Source organism: Schistocerca piceifrons, chromosome 1 (genome assembly GCF_021461385.2).
Source record: "Schistocerca piceifrons isolate TAMUIC-IGC-003096 chromosome 1, iqSchPice1.1, whole genome shotgun sequence".
Classification (NCBI taxonomy): domain Eukaryota; kingdom Metazoa; phylum Arthropoda; class Insecta; order Orthoptera; family Acrididae; genus Schistocerca; species Schistocerca piceifrons.
The window spans coordinates 432,541,264-432,554,197 of record NC_060138.1 but is presented as its reverse complement, the minus strand read 5'-3'; positions in this window follow the sequence as shown (position 1 = coordinate 432,554,197).

Sequence of the window (12,934 nt, the reverse complement as noted above, 5' to 3'; positions counted from 1 at the left end):
TTTTGCTAATTAATGCTTCTTGAACATAGTAAAGAGAAAGCTAAAGTTAATGTGGTAAGAGAGCGAGTTAAAGTAAATGATGCTTACGAAAAATAATTTTCCTATTAAAACTGCTTATTAAAGTGTTGTTGCCAACTTCAAAATTAAAAGTTCTTAAGACTGAGGCTTATAAAGTTTTGCTTAGTAAATGATCACATTGCTGCCTGTTGTAAATCGCAGAAGGTGAGTCAGTATCTTGCAAATTTGTCAACATTGTGTCTCACTGTAGTAAAAGTCGTGAATTGCATTTGTGGAAGGTTATATACTCGTTTGCTAAGTGTTTGTTTCCTTGTGTATTGGAAGTGCATATTAATAGTATAACAGGATCGACAGTTTGTCTATTGTGTTAATGCTAGGTAACAAGTAATGGGAAGACCACTATCTATGAAAACATTAATTTCTTTATTCAAAAGACAGTGAGAAGTAACCTGTTGATGAATTCCATATAGCCTTCATTCTTAATAGAAAAGTATTTAGTTGAGAGAGACTTACCCTGTGATCAGTTCATAATTTTGCAGTGAACTACATTTATAATTTTATGTCAGCTTGGAAAATGTTTGAACAATAATACTGAACCTATGTCCAATTAATGATTCTGCAGTGAATATTAATAGTAACTTTATAAAGACCATTCAGTTTGAATAAGCCCTGAAAATAATAGTGTGTTTCGTTATCTATTACAATTTTACAAATAGTTTGTGCTGCTCTAGCTGTTTGTTCCAACCTTAACGTTAACATATGCAGGTGACAGAGTTCATTGCGCTCGCATGTGGCCAAGTCTAGGTTGTGTTTGTCCATTATAAGTTACGCATACCTACTTTCTTAAAAGAGAACGTTAATCTTTCTCTTGCCTAATGAGGCTGGCGACCGTTTTTTTCCTTTTTCTTTAAACAGTGTAGATACGCAAAAATCTTGTTTGTTACTGTTCGAATATTCGTAATTCTGACTTTCATTTTCCGATAAGCCACATCCATTAGGTACAACACGGTCAACATAACAAAATTCCTCTCAGAGGGTAACACTGCTCTGTTGCTTCGTACCATAATTGCTTTAATAAAATAGTTTTATTTCCCAACCTGTTTCCAGCTTTAAGGTTATGGTACAGCAGTAGCAGACGAGAGTGTTATAAGGCACATGAGAAACCATTTTCAACACGTACTGTAGCTGTGGCTGCCTGGTACAGCTCGTATTAGATCGCTGTCTCTGTAACAATGTATGACTGAATAAGTGGTTTCTAGCAAGGAAATCATGCATTTTTGGACATCATTAGACAATTTTTGTTCCGTATCCTCTCATTTGTCAATTTCTAGAATTTATACACAGTGGAAAAAATCACCCCGTATAATGGTAAGAGATATATTTAGAAAACAGATTTAAAATTTTCAGGGGCAGATGTGGACTCTGACCTAAGTTTATTGCTTATGAAATGGAGATTAAAATTGAAGAAACTGCAGAAAGGTGGGAATTTGAGGAGATGGGATTTGGATAAACTGAAAGAACCAGAGGTTGACGAGATTGTCAGAGGGAGCATTACAAAACGATTGACAAGAACAGGGGAAAGGAATACGGTAGAAGAAGAATGGGTCACTTTGAGAGATGAGTGAAGGTAACAGAGGATCAAGTAGGTGACAAGACGAGGACTAGTAGAAACGCTTCGGAAATGCAAGGGATATGGAATTTAACTAACGAAACGGCAAAATATAGAAATGCAACAGATGAAGCAGATAAAAGAGAATACAAAAATTTAAAAACTCAGGTCGACAAGAAGAGCAAAAGGACGATGCAAGAATGGCTAGAGGTCAAATGCACGAGTTTAGAAGCGCATTTCACTGGGGCAAAGATAGTTACCGCCAACAGGAAAATTAAAGAGACCTCCGGGCAAAACAGGAGCAGTTGTATGAATATCTTGAGCTCTGATGCTAATCCAGTCCTAAGAAAAGAAGAGAAAGGTGAAAGGTGAAAAGAGTATATAGAGGTTTATACAAGGGAGATAAAGTTGGAGACAATATTATAGAAAGTGACCGAAGATGAAGATGATACGGAGATATGATACTGCGAGAAGAATTTTACAGAGCTCTGAAAGTCCTAAGTCAAAATAAGGCCCCAGGAGTAGATGATATTTCGTTAGAACTACTGATAGTCTTGGGAGAGCCAGCCATTATAAAACTCTTCCATCTGTATGCGAGATGTATGAGACAGGAGAAATATCCTCAGGCTTCAATAAGAATGTAATAATAGTAATTCCAAAGAAAGCATTTGCCGACAGTGGTGAAAATTATCGTACTACCAGTTTAATAAGTCATGCTTGCAGAAAACTAATACAAATTCTTTACAAAAGAATGGAGAAACTGACAGAAGCTGACCTCGGGGAAATCAGTTTGGATTCCAGCAAGTCGAGACGGTACCGACCCTCGTACTTCTCCTAGAAAATAGGTTAAGGGAAGATAAATCTACCTTTATAGCATTTGTAGAACTAGAGAAAGCTTTTGACTATGCTGACTGGAGTATTCTCTTTGATCTTCTGGAGGTAGCAAAGGGAAAATATAGGCAGCGAGAGGCTATTTACAACTTGTGCAGAAACCAGACACCCGCAACAAAGTCGAGGAGCATGAAACGGAAGCAGTGGTTTAGAAGCGAGTGAGACAGGATTGTTGCCTATCCCCGATGTTATTCAATCCGTACATTGAACAAGCACTAAAAAAACCAAAGAAAACTATGGAGTCGGAATTAAAGTTCAGAAAAAAGATATAAAAGCATGAGATTTGGCAAAGATTTGGAAGAGCAGTTGAACGGAATAGACATTGCCTTAAAGGAAGGTTATAAGATAAACATGAACAAAAGTAAAAAAATGATAACAGAATGTAGTTGAATTAAATCAGGTGAATCTAAGGGAATTAGATTAGAAAGCGACGCACGGTAAATGGTAGACAGGTTTTGCTACTTGTGCAGCAAAATCAATGATGACGGCTGTATTAGAAAGGATATAAAATTCTGGCTGAAAATGAAAAGAAAGAATTTATGAAGAAGAGAATTTTGTTAACATCGAACATAGCTTTTAGTGTTAGGAAGTTCTTTTTGAAAGTATTTGCCTGGAGTGCAGCCATGTATGGAAGTGTAATATGGGCGACAAGCAGCTGAGACGAAAAGAGAATAAAAGCTTTCGAAATGTACTGCTACAGAAGAATGTTGAAAATAAGATGGGTAGATAACGTAACTAATAAGGAGGTACTGAACAGAATTGGGGAGACAAGAACTTTATGGCACAACTTGATCACAAAAAAAAGATACGTTGATCATTTTCCGAGATGTCAAGGGATCGCCAATTTATTATTGGAGGCAAGTGTGGGGGTTAATAATCTTAGAGGGAGACGAAGAGATGAATAAAATGAGCAGATTCAGAAGGATGTAGGCTGCAATTGTTATTCAGAGATGAAGAAACTTGCATAGGATAGAGTAGCATGGAGAGCTGCATCAAACAAGTCTCAGGACCGAAGACCACAACAACAACAACAGAATGTAATAACTGAAAATCGTAAGTAATGTAAATTCACTCACTCCTCTCTGACGAACTAGACAAAACGCTTAGCAACCAGAAAGATATGTTCTCATTATTATCTGTTCGTTTGATTTCGATGGAAATTGATGTAAGTTAGTTTCTTTAGATATCGTCGTCACCAAGAAACGTCCATCAGTATTTCTCACATAGTGTTTGTGTGAGAACTTTTAAAAACATTGTACAATTTAAACTCTGAATACCTCTTGTCACAGCAGATGTTTATGTAATAGGCTATGCTGCAATGTAAAGATATTGAATGAAAAACATTGTGCGAAAATTTTTAAAATAATTTTTAACGATTTTTAATTATCTACAGTATTGCTGGTCTGTGATAGTTTTTCTCACGTTTCTCCCATGCCTCTTTAACATACGTTTGTGCTTTGTACAGTATAGGTGGATGGAATTTGACATGTGTCATGATTCATAGCATGGGGTTTGGGCATGTTATCAGTATGGCCCAGATTTTAATTACCTGAAAAACAGTGAAATATACAAGCATTTATGACCTAAAACTGTCATAAATATGACCTTAAAAAATAAAATACGACTTAACAGAAGTTTACTTAAAGCATTCTTGTTTGTTTATTTAAATTTTTATTCACCATAGAGTAATACAAAATTCACTTCTCAAAATATTGTAAATATAGTTCTCTCTTTCTGTAGGGTTTGTGGCTAATTTGCACCTATTTTTTGAATGTCTGAATGTTTTATTTTCTAAACACAAAGTACATTGAAAAGATATCATCTATCGAAACAGTAAAACAATGTTTTTATTTCTACATAGTATTTAAAGCGTTTCACATTATTTAATACCGTATGTCAATCTGCAGTATCTGCAAAGTTGCACTGGATCACAAGGTGCATTTACAGGTTTTCCATTGTCAAAGATCTACAGTTGTCGCTGAGGAAAGTTTTGTACCTGGAAAAGCTCCTCTCCACGTCACAAGACGTCACTGCAGTTCAGCTTTGTTTCAGTATCTTCAAAGGTTGCGGTATTCCCTGAAAGACTGTCACTTATTTTGCACAGTGTAGAATATCCAGGATTCTGTTGGAGAACACTTTGCAATTTGGTTTTCACTGTGTCAGCCACATGACCACAAGCTCGATCCAACTCACTCTGCACGTGTTGCACAATACTCAGGGCCTCACATAGCTGAGTGCCAACAGCTCCAGTCGCTTGATGGCTTTTGATATCACTGAAAAACTGGTGTTGATGTATGCCAAGTTTCGAGACAAATGTATCTCTAAAGATTTCTTTCACAATTTTGATAGCACTTGATTCATCGGTATCAAGCTCACAGAAGATTGTCTTTATTTGGGTGTAGTTGGTGCAGTAATACTCAGCAGCATTAAGCCAAGAACCCCATCGTGTAAGAACAGGTTTAGGTGGGAGGGGCGTTGAAGGTGCCTGTTCCTTGAATTTCTGCACCCGTAGCGGAGCCTTCACATAGATTTTACTGCCACAGGAAATTAATTTGTCCACGTCAGGGTAATTGGATCGCAACTCTCCGGCAACTCTTGGCAACGCATGTGCAAGGCAAGTGGCGTACACCATACTGGGGTAGAGAAAGTGCAGCCCTTTGGCTGCTTTAGCCATATATGAAGCACCATCTGTTACAAGCATCAAAACGTTCTCTCTTTTCACACCATCCGGCCACAGTGGCTTCAGAGAGTTGTCGAACAAAATAGCAATCGTCGAATTGTTTACTCTATCGAGAGCTTCATACGTTAGTAGCAACATATCTCCAGGCCATCAACTTTTAGAACACCAACAACAACCTTTGAAATAAATCGCCCTCTAATATCCGTATTTTCATCTGTCGACAGCCAGATATTTTGCTCAGCAATAGTAACTCGTATTTTGTTGAGCACATCATTGTAGCATACGGATAAATAGTTCTTTCTCGATATAGATTCGTATGGAACTGGATGAGTTGTGTACTTCTCCAAAAACCATCTGAAGCGTGAATTCTTAAGCTTTCCCAATGGGATGTTGCAGGACACCATTACCTCACACAAATCCTTGCAGAATGATTGCACGGTTGACTATTGATCTGTCTGTTCAAATAACAGCGTTTTCCTGCTGTTATTTTCAGCACTTCGTTTCACACCGCTGCTGCGTATAGCGGTATTACAGTGTTGTTGCACACGAAAGCGCTTTTCTGCACCAACTTTCACTTCACACAGTTTACAAAATGATATTTTTCCATCAGTACTAAAGAACTTCTCGTCAAATTCTTGAACATATCCTCGCAACTTCACGCTGTCGGAGCACATTGCTTTAGGAATTTTTGAAAAAGGCAAATGCTGTATTAAAACTGGTTACTGGGAACACCTGTGCGACTGCTATGATTATTACGGCAGAATCCGTCTCTGTTGGCTCTGAGAGCGTATTGTCGACTCTGCACAACAATGTTTTATGTTCGCGAAACGACTGTTGTGGTACACCGATTTTCTGCTGTAGTACTGAGAAATAAAGCTGTGTAGTAATTTACCTATTTATCTTTCGTAATAGCACGTTAAATAGTGTCTCCTGAGCAACATATTCAATTTCTTGTTAGTGTGTCCCGTAAGATACAAGAAAAACGGTATATGCATTTTTGGAAAAAGTTGACTCATGTATGACCTATTATATTAAAAGTTAGCCGAAATATGACCTATTACTAAAATTTGTTGAAATATGACATTATATGGAAAATCAAAATACATTTTTCGACACTGAAATGCCTAGATTTGTGTATTCATTGTTCTGAAATTCACCCTATAGTTCAGAAAAAATACGACTTGTCATTAAAATCCGGGCCCTAGTTATCAGACATCTTCAGGTATATATATATATATATATATATATATATATATATATATATATATATATATATAAAGTTTCACTAAATGTGTTTGCCACTCTAAGTTACGAAGTAATAGGTCACCATAAGAAACCTCACACTGCCTGCGGAACTATGAACATAGTTTACTGTGTTATTATCCAAAGAGTTACAGCAAAAAGATACAATTTTTAATTGGAACAATAGTTGTTTCTATCGTGCACTGGAATCAGTAACATCAGCTGTGTATACATCTATTTAAATTACATTCCTATCACTTTTAGCTTGGGGGCTACAACCCTTCAAAGTTTCAGGGGCAAATACCACACGCTGTACAAAATACATGGCTGTGTGGTGGGTGATGGATGTTCTGGTGGTGGAAAGTTGATTTAAATGAGATGTTCAAATGTGTGTCCATGTTCCTGAATGCACAATGCAATGCACCTTCTAAAGTATCTGCAGACGAGATGTAATATGGCCAGCATCACGGAGCAACATGCGTCCTGGATGTGCCGTTTTACATCATGTGGGGATGTGGGCTCAGTGACATAAATATGATCCCTTAGATAGCCCCACAAAAAGAAATCTAATGGTGTTGAATCGGGCGACAAGCCTTCCGGGGTGGCCGAGCCGTTCTAGGCGCTACAGTCTGGAACAGCGCTGCTGCTACGGTCGCAGGTTCGAATCCTGTCTCGGGCATGGATGTGTGTAATGCCCTTAGGTTGGTTAGGTTCTACGTTCTAGGGGACTGATGACCTCATAAGTTAAGTCCCGTAGTGCTCAGAGCCATTTGAACCATTTTTTTCGTGCGACCTTGCGGGCCATGAATGAGGACCATGGCACCCCAATCACCTTCTTGCAAACCTGTTGTCTAGTTCTTCGGCAACAGCATGCACACGACGGGCTGGGTGACCATCGTGCTGCATCCACATATGGACTCTTGTGTGTAGACACACTGTTCAAGGAGACCACCCAAAATGACGACTATAAATGCGCGATATAACTCACCTGTCAGTGTAACAGGGAAGTAGTGTGGACCGATGATTTTATCCCCAATGAGTCCACACCATACATTAATAGACCATCTACATTGACGGTCGACAGGTCGTACCCACCAAGGAACCACACAGATGTGAGCCTGACACCAGTGACTGAAGCAACGGCTCGTAATCTGATATGAGGATCGTGGTGTACTGCAGGTAAAATAAACACCTCCGTCTCCTCACTTCTTGCAGTTCTTCGTCTGTTACTGTGGCACATTACCAAGATTCCTGTGCCGCGAAGTCGTTGTTCGGAATATAAGAACGTGGAGGTTGCCAGAGCTCTTCGCCTAGGATATCTCACGGCATACGCCATGGCTGCTTCAGTGGCATCGTGTCGGCACTCGTCGAGCTTCAGCAACATGTCAACGTACTCGCTGTTCGTATATGCCATCTTCATCCGATGTCAGCGACTGTGGTATATTGAGCCCCGTTAGTTTGTGCGGCTCGAACTGCCGGGTATACGTCCGTGTGCGGCGACAGTCGTCAGTCTAACAGCGCATCGAGGAAGCTTCTCCGCCCGTAATACTGCCGACGTTACAACTCGGCTGCACCACATTTCGAAGGGGCATTGCGTTAAGCACAGCGTATGTGGATATGAATGTAATTTAAATTGATGTATACACAGCTGGTGTTACTGATTCCACTGCATGATAGAAACAACAATTGTTCCATTTAAAAGATTGTATCTTTTTGCTGTAACTCTTTGGATATATATATATATATGGTTTTTCACTAAATGTGTTTGCCTCTGTAAGTAATGAAGTAATAGGCGACGAATTCAGGTTGGGATTAAAAAAGAGCAGAGAATTAGTGTGAAGTGTGTCTGTTTCGCGGATGATCTTACCATTCTAACGAACAATAGAGAGGAAACCAAATTTGCACTGGAAAAACTACACGAACTCTCACAGAAAACTGGGCTACAAATCTCCTACGAGAACACACAGTGCATGGAAAACAAACCTGTAGGTAATCTCCCCATTACTTCTCAATACGGGGAAGTGGCACAAGTTGCCAACTTTAGATATCTGGGAGAGATAACCTGACCATCAGGACTGAACTCAATAGCCAATGAAGATAGAATCTCCCGATTATAAAAAGCATATAAGCTCACTTGGAATCACTATAATAAGAAATCTATTTCTGTCAATGCGAAACTAAGGCATTACAACACAGTTGTCCTACCAGAAGCACTTTAGCTGCAGAAACTACAGTGATTCATGGTCATACTAAGATCAGAGAGATTGAAAAGTAGGAAAGAAAAATTCCGAGGAGAATATATGGACCAGTGTTTCGGGAAGGAATTCGGATGAAGAGGCCAATGAGAGAGATTTACAAAGGCATAGAAACAATAACACACACCATTAGAAAGAGAAGGATGAAATTTTATGGACATATCAGCAGGATGAATAAAAGCAGGCTCACAAGATAAATCTTTGAGATAGTAAACAAGATCAAAAACAAGACAACGTGGATCACTGAAGCAGAAGAAGACATTAAAGAACTGGGGATCACACAAGACAACATAAACAATGGAGAACAGTTTAGAAACATCATACAGAAACACCCACTTAAACAAGAACACACGGAAAGCAGAACGGTAAAAAGATGGTCAGAAGAGCGCAAGAGAGAAAACAGTGAACGTATAAAAAGAATTTGGGAAGAACGAAGAAAGAAAAAGAAATCATGACTACTCAAGTTCAATCGCTCTCTCAAAAGTGAATAATTTTTTTCGGTAGTACTTCATGTCTTGAAACTTAGCACCATTTTACATGGTTAAAGTGACACTGTGGCTCATTTCAATGCTGTCCTGAGATGGGAGGAGAGCCATAACAAGTGGCAAAGAGGGAGGGGAAGTGGAGTCGGAAGCGAGGGTTGAGGATTTTCAGATGATGATGATGACGATGATGGCGCCATTGATAAGGGGCGGGACTTGTCATCTAAGATTGTGGCACATTTCTTGTGCATGTAGGCAGCAGCACTTACAAGAAACCCCTTGAGTGCGAGGGTGCCAAAGCTCAGTGATGTTTACGGCATTCGAAATTCCGCATATTGTCTACCACGCAACCACAACACTGGCTGCTAATAGAAGCAGCGGATGGGACTGGAGGTGTGGAATAGCGAGCACGATATAAGGCTACGGAGCTATGTTGAACTGCGCAGTCGACGAGTAACTTACAACAGTGCTACAGTGCTAGTGGTGCTGGTACAAAGCGGAGTAATGATGACGATAAGCGAAACAAACTTTGCTTTATATCTACAATAACAGTTGCCGAAGTTGACATTTAGTCAGAAAGGAACCCAACGATTTTCGGAGGACGAAAAAGAAGTTGCAGTTGAAATATTCGCTTTTCTAAAAGAGAGCCAGTGGAATGTGTGGTGCTGCACACGATCGCCTGTGGGGACCATGTACACGAGGACGATATATGCTTAACAAATGAAGGTGATGTTGAAACAGGCGCCGCACCATGTAAATCATCATCCTTGTATTCAGTGAGCCATAAATCTCGTATGCAGTGAAATGTAGTAAAGGACATTCGTTGTCTAAGGAACGGGAACTAAACATAATTACGTACATGTAAGATCGTCCACTGCACAGTAAAAATCAATTTTATACAGTTTTGGAATAAGTACGCAGCAATATCATCGTGTAGTGCATAAGAAAAACTACGGATATTCAACGGAGGACGAGGCGCATTTGTTACAAAAACTGATATTTGCACGTTTTAAGGACGCTCGATGCAATTTGGAGACTGTGCGTGAAAGTTAATTACTACGTTATGTACATCAAACTGCGCGTGACATAGATTACAGTGATTTCAAGGGAAGCAGTGGATGGTTGCATAGCTTCAAAGAGTGCTGCAGAATTGGAAGGCGTAAAATAACGAAATTAAAAAAAGAAAAGCCGTCAACTTGAGGATGCACAGAAAATTGCGGAATCGATCCGAAAACTTTTAGATGAGATGAACAAACTTATCCCACGCTTCAGAAAGGCATTTCTTTTCAACTCCGATCAATCAGTACGTGAAGAGGAAATGCATATGAAAGGAACCCTGCAAACTAGAGGTATCAAGAGAGCTGTATCAATTAATATCTGTGCGTTAACGCATTCGTATAGAATTATGGCGACTGTTAATCTGGATGGCAAATTGGCTGGTGAGTCATGTATTGTGCTGCGAGAACTTGGAGGTGCTTTGTCCCCTATGCAAGGGCAGTAGGTAATATATACATTACAGCAAGCAAGAGTGGGAAAATGGCGTAACAGAATTACAACCATGGGATGAGTACTACTTTTGCCCAATAGCTGTTAAAAATACGTTGCTTGTGCTTCATTCCTTGTCTGGCATAAGAACCATTCTCCCTTAGAACAAATTATCCCTCTTAACGAAGTGTGTGACGTTGCAAATCAGGCCATCTGCAACCACTGGGCAAATTCAGCGTCTGGATTTTTTTTTCCATGCCTGTAAAACATACTACCGCACTATCTGCAGCTTTGCCTTAAAGGTTAGGTAGTTTCACGATAAGCTCCGCGACAGACTCTTTCGGATTCGGTAGCATTCCATCACATTCCATCAGTTCTCATCACTCCGTTACACCACTATGATTCTATATGCATTCCTTAATGGTGGATAACTAGCTGAAAGCCTTCGGCCTGCCATTTTTCATTTGGTGTTCATGGTGCAAGTTAATGGTTTTCTTTCAATATTTCTTGAATGTCGACGACGTGGTGCGTAATACGTATATCCTATTGAAGGCAGATCTCTGGAAGCTCATTTTCTGTCGGCCTCTGATGTACGTTACCAGCTAATACGTTCCTGTCATAATTGTAACACAACTTTTTCAAATGAGCCCAAGGGGCTCTTTGTTAGTGGTATCGGAAGATTCAGCTTCGCCTTCAAGTGCGAAGTGGGCTGAAGCAGATATACTACCGCCCAGCTTTTGCTCTCTTCCCATCGCATCACCAGTCCAATTTTGTTCACATCATCTGCGACGCATTATCCACGTGATCGAATAACTTTCAGTTTTAAGATTCAGTCACACTAATCATTCTGGTCTCTATCCTGTCTGCGTTTACAAGCACAAGGGTAGCCATAAGTTTTTAATTGTCTTATAAAAACATATGAAGCGACAAACTCAGTGTCAGTGCTCCTCCACACGTTCACGAGACATTTTCCACAAATTATGGTTGACTTAACGGAGGCCTTAGCTGTATACGACTGCACTTTGTTTGATCAGGAAATGTTTCATCTCAAAAAGCACCTCGTCATTAGTCTGTAAATGCCTCTCAAGCTGTGGTTACTTCATCAGAGGAAAGAGAATAAGTCACAAGTTGCCGTGTAAGAAGAATAAGGATCCTGTAGCCTGAGACTAAAGTTTATAGCACAAAGAACGAGTATGTAAGACAGTGTCCCGCGCAGCAGGGGCGTTATCGTGGAGCTAAAACACTCTTCGACATATTCCGAGACCGTTTGTCTCCACAGTCTACCATAACGATATCCAGCATATTTGGGTAGTATGTTCCTGTGACGGCTTATCCCTCACGAGCAGTCGCAAGAAACACAGAGCATTGCCTTGCCTCTTGAAGGTTGGCTACTCAAGTTTTTCACAGGAGGTAAATCGACATGTTTCCCTGCTTGCCGTGTTTCCGTCGCGGTTATAGTGCCACAGCAACCACCCGCCCCTGGTAGTTAGGCTGCACTGGACTGAAAGAACTGCAACTGTTCAGCTGCTGTTTCTTTTTCTTTGCAGATTTCCAATGTGTTCCTTTCTGCGCTGAGTATGAGAAGAACCTCCTCATTTCTTCTCTAATCATTTCACCTAATTTAATACGTTGAATGCAAATTCCTTTGGTATGGGACAACAATATACAGTTATATGTATATGTATATGATTATGTTTAATATTTAAAAAAATACTTCGGAAAACGAAAACAAACGACACCCCACGATCAGGCTTGAACATAACTCGACTCTCGACCGAGCGCCGTGTCATGCTCAGTCAACTCTGAGATCATAGGAATAAATTACTTCTTCTTCAAAGTTTTAAATGCTAAAATAATTTGCTGATGAGTGTAATTCACGTGCATTGAATGTGTATTTTGTGTGTTTTTTATGTGTGTGTGTGTGTGTGTGTGTGTGTGTGTGTGTGTGTGTGTGTGTGTGTGTGTGTATGTGTGTGTGTGTTTGTGCGTTTGTGTAAAGTTATTTTCTGGCATTTAAATGTTCCTGTGATGAATATTCATGCAGTAGGTAACATTATAATTTTACAATGTTAATTAATTCAAACAAAGATGAAAAGTCATCGTCAGCTGGTCATTTTCTGTAGTGAAATAGGCTCATATCACTGATAAGCCAACATCAAAATGAGAATCGGGCGGCAGTGTCCTTCAGTGGACGAAGCTAAAGAATTATAAAAGGACACTGCCGTCCTATTCATATTTTAACGTTGGCTTACCATTGATCTGAACTTATTTC